The sequence below is a fragment of the Nomascus leucogenys genome, chromosome 11 (genome assembly GCF_006542625.1).
Source record: "Nomascus leucogenys isolate Asia chromosome 11, Asia_NLE_v1, whole genome shotgun sequence".
Lineage (NCBI taxonomy): Eukaryota > Metazoa > Chordata > Mammalia > Primates > Hylobatidae > Nomascus > Nomascus leucogenys.
Genome location: NC_044391.1, coordinates 93,744 through 100,192, shown reverse-complemented (window position 1 = coordinate 100,192; position 6,449 = coordinate 93,744). Strand labels below are relative to the sequence as shown.

General features: G+C 46.6%; 1 protein-coding gene across 2 annotated transcripts in view; it reads left to right on the top strand.

Moving 5' to 3' along the window:
• The first annotated feature begins 1,411 nt into the window (after positions 1–1,411).
• The window catches only part of GPCPD1 (glycerophosphocholine phosphodiesterase 1), a 67,730-nt gene continuing 62,692 nt past the window's right edge, over positions 1,412–6,449 (top strand). For both annotated transcript variants that reach the window (XM_030821949.1, XM_030821948.1), the window contains exon 1: positions 1,412–1,567. The gene's annotated coding sequence lies outside the window, so the exon portion shown is untranslated. The remainder of the gene's footprint in view (positions 1,568–6,449) is intronic.

Sequence of the window (6,449 nt, the reverse complement as noted above, 5' to 3'; positions counted from 1 at the left end):
GGGATTATAGGCGTGAGCCACCGCGCCCGGCAAGTTGCAAAGTTTCCTAAGAGAACTTCAAGTGGCAAATGCTGATTAACTTTCTGGAGACCACCAAAGGAGAGGAAAAAAAAAAAGTTTTTTTGATACGGCTCATTTTTTAGAAAATAAACTACAACTCTGGCAGGGAGAGTCAGCTTTCAAAACAGTTCCTTCAAACTTAATTTGCATACTTGTTAACCTGGGGATGTTGCTAGAGGCAGATTTGATAGGGTAGGTCTGGGATGGTCCTGGGAGTGTGCAATTCCGAGTTCTGGCAGGTGCTACTGGCTTGTCGACCATACTTTGCGTAGCAAGGGTATAAACTCTCATCCAGCTTTGGTGACTTAATAGTTTTCAACTAATGACTTGATCCAAGTGTGATTGTTGTTTTACAACGAAGGAAAGTTTCTAGAAAACATCAGTACTGGTAATTTCCCCCGTTTTCAAATGGGGGAAAAAATACAACTCTGAATTGTAGCTCCAGCCTCCATAGTCGGTTTTGTTTGTTTGTTTGGTTTTTTTTTTTTTTTTTTTTTTTGAGACGGAGTCTTGCTCTGTGCCCCAGGCTGGAGTGCAGTGGCGCGATCTCGGCTCACTGCAAGCTCCGCCTCCCGGGTTCACACCATTCTCCTGCCTCAGCCTCCCAAGTAGCTGGGACTACAGGCGCCCGCCAACACACCCGGCTAATTTTTTGTATTTTTAGTAGAGACGGGGTTTCACTGTGTTAGCCAGGATGGTCTCGATCTCCTGACCTCGTGATCCGCCCGCCTCGGCCTCCCAAAGTGCTGGGATTACAGGCTTGAGCCACCGCGCCCGGCCTGTTTGTTTGTTTTTGAGACGGAGTTTTGCTCTCGTCCGGGCTGGAGTGCAATGGTGCGATCTTGGCTCACTGCAACCTTGCCTCCCGGGTTCAAGCGATTCTCCTTGTCTCAGCCTCCCGAATAGCTGGGATTACAGGCATGCGCCACCACGCCCGGCTAATTTTATATTTTTAGTAGAGACAGGGTGGTCTCGAACTCTGATCTTAGGTGATCCGCCCGCCTCGGCCTCCCAAAGTGCTGGGATTACAGGCGTGAGCCACCGCGCCCGGCCCACGTGGGTTATTTCTAAGGCGGCTTTGATGGACCACAGTACACACCTATGACCCCAGGGCAGTTCTCCAAGGTGCGGGCGCCGGGGTCGGCTGAGAAGGGCAGCGGGGACACGGGGGATGCCCGGCAGCCCTCGGCCGCGGACGTCAGCCCTTTCCAAGAACGCGCGGGCCCGCACCCCCCGCGCGCGGCTGCCGATTGGCTGGGACGGCGCCGGGCGTGACGTCAGGGCCCGCCCCTCCGCCCTCCGGCCCCGCCCCACGGGGTGGCCTGGCAGTTTGGTCTGGAGCAGCTGAAACCGGTTTGAGCGTAGCTGCTTCCTGCCGCTCGACGCCGCGGCAGGCCGCCTGGGGGAGCACTGGCGAGGCACGGACGGCGGGTGCCCCTCTGCCCGCGGTCCTCGCTCTCGGGCGGGGCGGCGGCGACGTGGACCTGCGGACTAGCGAAGCCGGCAGGTGAGGCGGCGAGCCGGGTGCGGGGTCCGGGCGGCCGCTCACGTGGCGGGCTGAGCTGTCAGGGCTCCCCGGGACGCGGCGGGGCGGGGGGCGCTGGGGCCGAGGCGCGGGCGGGGTCCTCGGGCCGGGCCTCGGCCACTGCCCGCAGGGGAACGGCGGCCGGGCGTTCGCCGCGCTAAGTCGGTGGCTGGGACGCGCTCTTCGACTTTCATTGTTCACTGCCGCGCTTCCGCTGGGCTGCCTGGGGCTTAGTACCCTTCTCAAAAATACGTGCAGCGTTTGAGGCGTAGCGGGGTGCTTGGGGCATGGGACCGCCGCAGATATGCAGAGTACTGAGTCGGGGAACAAAGACACCGAAAATGCAGGTGCGGTCCTCTGGGGACATCCCCTGCCCCACGGCGGCCCCCTGGCTCACCGCCGCTCTCTGTCCCTAAGTTACTCATCGTGTTTTGACAACTGCTTATTTTCTGAAATAATTCAGTTATTCCAAGAAACTAAAGTGCCTTTCCTAGGAAAAGATTCCAGGAATAGTCACGAGTGCCGTCGATACAGTTTTTTAGGTCTGCTGCCCCTTCTCTCCAAAGCTCTACTTTTCCCAGAGCTCTTCAGACCGCCTTGCTGAGGTAGGAGAGACGGCCTCAACCACTTAGGTGTCCTCATCAGCCCTCTCCCCAGACCCCACTGGCCGGCTGGAAAAGAAATCGGGCATGAATTGTAGAGGATTCTTCCACCTTAAGGCAGCTGTTAGTGTGATGTAGACCTGCAGAGAGGAACTGATGGAACCGAGCAGGATGTTTGGACCCGATGTTTTTTCTTCATACTCTTCTGTCGCCTCCTCCCATTTCTGCACAGCTCTCACCCACTACTCTACCCCGTCATGCTTCCCCTTGCTACGTTTCTGACGAGTTGTGACTTAACTAAGAAATAAATACAAGGTATCAGTCTTTTTTTTTTTCAAAATTCCTAATGTCGTGGATACAAATAACACCAAGCAAACAAGCAAAACTGCACATGGTGCAATCCATTCCTGATTTACGAACTAGGAAGAACCAAGAGCTAGAGAAAACCATTATTCTAGACAAAATTTAAATCTGCAAAATAACGACGTGGGAAAGCTGGACTCTGAGAAATAATGACCACAAAAAAAAACTCATCGTAGCAAAGTGAGTAATATTTGATACGTACATAAAGTACGTTGATGAATCGAATCTTTATGTACGAGTTAAAACAGGAAAAAAGGTATGAAACATACACAAGTGAATAATATCACGGTAAAGTGAATGGAAAACATTTGGGAAAATGTTACTGCATTGTTTAGAAAGTTGATCAAGGAATTAACTTGGCGTAGTGAAACCTATTCCAGAAACACTTTTTAAATAAAGATCCATTAATGTCTTAACATGTTTGATTAAGATATTGGCTTCAAGTATATGGGAATCAGAATGACAGTCACAACTTGTCAGAAATGTAGCAAGGGTCGTAATGATCCTTCACCAAGATGAGCAAAAATTAACTCAGGGAAAGTTAGGCACTTTATGTATTACTTTATTTAGCTGGTTAGGAGGATCAACGCTGCCAAGGCCTGGGAAAGGGCAAGAAGAACTGGAAACAGCTTTTTTCCTTGAAAAAATTCGAAAGAAAACAGATATGTTCCTTGTAGCCAGAAAAACACTTTAGCTAAAAATATCTGACTTCAATTTAGCTCTAAAGTAAATGTCCCTGTACCTTGGTTTACTTCATATCCCTTTTGTTTCCCAGCCTGGTAAATCAGTAGTGTCACGTGTCGGGAAAGTTTATTTGAGGAAAAGAATAGAGTAAAATTTATTTTGGCAGGTAGCGTGAACTCTGAAATTTTTAAAAATGTGGATTAATTACCATGTTGTATTTTGCCAATTGCTTGAGTCTTTTAAAAATGGTTGTTTAAATACTACCCAGAATCTCAGATGAGAATGCTGTTGAGTGTTTCTCTTCAAAAAGTACAAAATAGATGTTATGTTTTCAAAAACCAAAAAGCAAAAGCCTATCTCAGGAAGTGTAGTCTGTATGTGAGGTAACAGGCGAGTTGGTTAAATTATCTGGTCAGCTCATGTGCATACAATGACTAACATTTTTCATCTTACTCTTGTTTTTATGTATATCCAGAACGGACCTTCCCTTTCCAAGTTGTGATTTTTTTTTTTCTTCCTTGTTTAGAAGAAGGTGTATGGGTGGGTGCATACCTTTTTTGTTTCACAACACAGTCGTTTTTTTACTTGGTCACTGCTGTTTTGGTGGTAACTGGATGCCAAAATTGTATACTTCAACACTGCACCAGACTTTTGGCCTCTGTCCATAATCAAGTAAATTGCATTTAGAACAGCTTCCGAGGCTTCTATTTGGTATGGTATCAAGTTTGGGGAGAGGGGGCGCTCAGGGTGGAAATCAAACCAGATTGCTTGACTTTGGTAAATCAAGTGGAAGATGATGCTTTGTTGACTTCTGGAGAGGCTTTCTGGGAGGTGTTTTTGTGCTTGTGTATATAGCTTTGTATAGTGCATTTACTGCAGCTGTTTACCGCTAAGTTACTGTCGTCACTCTTCTAAACATCTTTGAGAATAAAAGACTCAATTTCTTTCTTTTTTTTTTTTTTTTTTTTTTTGAGACGGAGTCTCGCTCTGTCGCCCAGGCTGGAGTGCAGTGGCGCGATCTCGGCTCACTGCAAGCTCCGCCTCCCGGGTTCACGCCATTCTCCTGCCTCAGCCTCTCCGAGTAGCTGGGACTACAGGCGCCTGCCACCACGCCCGGCTAATTTTTTTGTATTTTTAGTAGAGACGGGGTTTCACCGTGGTCTCGATCTCCTGACCTCGTGATCCACCCGCCTCAGCCTCCCAAAGTGCTGGGATTACAAGCGTGAGCCACCGCGCCCGGCTTATAAAAGACTCAATTTCTATAATCAGTTCATTTCCCTTTTATTATATTTACTGAAGTTTTCCGTTTGCCTTAATGCAGTAGAAATCTAGAGATAATTTTATACTAGCTGTTGATTTTAGTACATAGGAATAATATCTGATTTCCCTTAAGTTGATTAAAATAGTTATTTAAAGTTAGTCAACAAATAGCAAAATACAAACTACTTAATCATGTATATGAGGTTGTCCTTAGTTGAGAACCGCAGCAGTAAACACCAAATGAAAGGGCACCTTATAGGTTAAGACTGAAGTGGTCATTCAGCCCTTTTGATGGGTGATGGAGTATTTGCTCTCTTAAAATTAATTTAGTAACTTAAATGTCAGGCTTTTTTTTTTTTTTATTTGAGACAGAGTCTCACTCTGTCACCCAGGCGGGAGTGCAGTGGCACAATCTCAGCTCACTGCAACCTCTGCCTTCTGGGTTCAAGTGATTCTCATGCCTCCCAAAGTGCTCGGATTATAGGCATGAGCCACCACACCTGGCCGCCATGTTTACTCTTAGATGCAGAAAGTAGAATAATACATTATTTATTTTAGAAATTATTTTGATGAAGGGAAGGCTTTTTTTTTTCTTTTTCTTTTTTGAGATGGAATCTCCCTGTGTTGCTCAGGTTGGAGTGCAGTGGCGTGATCTCGGCTCACCACAACCTCCGCCTCCTGGGTTCAAGTGATTCTCCTGCCTCAGCTTCCCAAGTAGCTGGGACTATAGGCACGTGCCACCATGTCCAGATAATTTTTGTAGTTTTAGTAGAGATGGGGTTTCCCTATGTTGACCAGGGTGGTCTCGAATTCCTGACCTCATGATCTGCCCGCCTCGGCCTCCCAAAGTGCTGGGATTACAGGCATGAGTCACCACATCCGGCCTTTTTTCTGTCTTTTTTTTTTTTTTTTGAGATAGAGTCTCGCTGTGTTGCCCAGGTTGGAGTGCAGTGGCACTGTCTTTGCTCACTGCAACCTCTGCCTCCCAGGTTCAAGCAATTCTCCCGCCTCAGCCTCCTTGGTAGCTGGGATTATGGGTGCCCATCACCATGCCCAGCCAATTTTTGTATTTTCAGTAGAGACAAAGTTTCACCATGTTGGCCAGACTGGTCTTGAACTCCTGACCTCAGGTGATCCACCCGCCTCAGCTTCCTAAAGTGCTGGGATTACAGGCATGAGCCACCGTGCCTGGCCAAAGGGAAGGTTTTCACTAGTGTAGTATTGGATATTCTAACCAAAATGGTAGAGTTGCCAAATAGGGAATTTCATATCTGAATATGACATGACTCCACATTGGTGGTCTTGCGCTCTGTGAGATGAATATTTGACAATGTACATTTATAAATATATGTGTATATATGTATATATATACGTATATACATATATATACATATATATATACATATGTATTCAGTGTTACATTTTATAATTGATGTAAATGTGATGATACATAGTTTATAGCTAACATGGAGCCTGGACTCTTGACCCTCATCTCAACCTGAGCCCTGTTGATGTTTGGAGCTGGACAATTAATTATTTGTGGAGGGCTGTTCTGTGTATTGTATGGTGTTCAGCAGCACTCCTTGGCCTTTACCCGCTAGATGCTAGGAGTGCCACTCCCAGTTGTGACAACCAAAAATGCCTCCTGACATTACCAAATAATCCCCTGGAGGGTAGAATTGCCTTTGGTGAGAACTGGTGGTATAGATCTATCTACCTTGACTGGGAAGTGTGGTTAATTGTGTGTAGCAGTGTTCATTAAATGACTCAGGGGGAGGGGAAGGGTGCAAAGCAGAACTCGAAAAATGACTATGTAAGGTAGCTATGAAAGGTACTTTAGAATTGTTTCATAAGGTAACATATAAATGCAAATGAAATTTAAGCTGGTAGAGTAATGTACATTATGCAGAATAAAGATGTGATTGGAATTCTTATAGGAACATTGGTGGGGTCGG